We start from the raw sequence: 1,398 nt of genomic DNA, 5'->3' as shown, positions 1-1,398 counted from the left end.
AGTTTTCTCACTCCATTTGGTTCTTGGCTGAGTTCTTTATCTCTTCATTTGATGTTTTAGGGTTTCAGGATTGTTGTATTCTCTGTTCGGCTTAGTTTTTCAGATCTTTGCTGTGGAGGGACGGTGTGGTGCTTCTGCCTAGAGCGCCATTTTGCCGGAACTCCTAGAATAACTTAAATTATTTTGTGTGTAGTGTTTCATTTTTTTGGAGTCTGGTAGAAGGCAGTGGAGAATGCATTTCATTTGTGTCTTACCCAAAGTCCAAACCAAAAAAAAAAAAACAAACAAACCTGCTGTCATCGAGTCAATTACGACTCATAGCAACCCCATAGGACAGAGTAGAACTGCCCTATAGTTAGTTTCCAAGGAGTGACTGGTGGATTCGAATTGCTGACCTTTTGGTTCACAGCTGAGCCCTTAACCACTGCGCTACCAAGCTTCCACCCTAAGTCCAGTCTGGCATTATTAGTTTTAGTATAAGAAAAATAGATGTTTTCCACAAGCAGAATTGGCCCTGGGACCATCCATGTTCTTACCCTCCCTGAACTTGCCTTTGGCTAATGCCTGAAATTATGTAGATGGAGATTAATTTCTTTATGTTAATTACAAGTATTGTTCTTATGGAAATGCAAATATTCTTGGGATGGATCTCATTTGGAATAAATGCTTTACCGACACCTTAGAGGAGCCCTGGTGGTGCAGTGGTTAAGTGCTCAGCTGTTAACCTAAAGGTTCGCGGTTCGAACCCACCAGCTGCTCCACAGGAGAAAGACCTGGCGATCTGCTCCCATAAAGATTACAGCCTAGAAAACCCTATGGGGCAGTTCTGCTCTGTTACATGGGGTTGCTGTGAGTCGAAAATCTACTCGACGGCACCCAACAACAACAACAACCAGCACCTTAGTTGTTCTAAGAGTTGTTAACTGAGAGCAGATTTTAAAAGGGTAGGGAATGTGGACAAAGATCCTGAATATAAGTGGTTGGACTCCCTGGCCAGCCAGTGAGGACAGCAGGAAGGTTCTGAGATTGTAGTTTGGGGTGAGACCCACTCCTGCAGTGGAGGCTGAGGATTGAATAGGGGAGGTGAGAGAAGAGCTGAAGCAAGCAGTTCTGACCCACTGCGTTGTCTGGAGTGCATTTGTTGACCGAGAGCTGTAGAGCATTCTGGACAGGAGCTCTGGTAGCGCAGTGGTTAAGCTCTAGGCTGGTAACTGAAAGGTTGGTGTTCGAATCCATCATCCTCTCTGTGGGACAAAGATGTGGCAGTCTGTTTCTGTAAAGATTAATAGCACATGAACTGAAATATTAATACAGATAGTCCCCGAACGGGATTCCGTTCCGACAACTGTTGTAAGTCAGTTCTGACGTAAGTCAAATACCTCATTTTTTTTTTTTTTT

At 43.9% G+C, this 1,398-nt stretch overlaps 1 protein-coding gene across 3 annotated transcripts in view; it reads left to right on the top strand.

Annotated features, from left to right (window-relative positions):
• The window catches only part of PMS2 (PMS1 homolog 2, mismatch repair system component), a 65,626-nt gene that overhangs the window by 25,635 nt on the left and 38,593 nt on the right, over positions 1–1,398 (top strand). The gene's annotated exons all lie outside the window — the stretch shown is intronic.

This window comes from Trichechus manatus, unplaced genomic scaffold (assembly GCF_000243295.1).
Source record: "Trichechus manatus latirostris isolate Lorelei unplaced genomic scaffold, TriManLat1.0 scaffold00077, whole genome shotgun sequence".
In the NCBI taxonomy this organism is placed as follows: Eukaryota; Metazoa; Chordata; class Mammalia; order Sirenia; family Trichechidae; genus Trichechus; species Trichechus manatus.
This window is presented reverse-complemented; position numbering and strand designations above follow the sequence as displayed.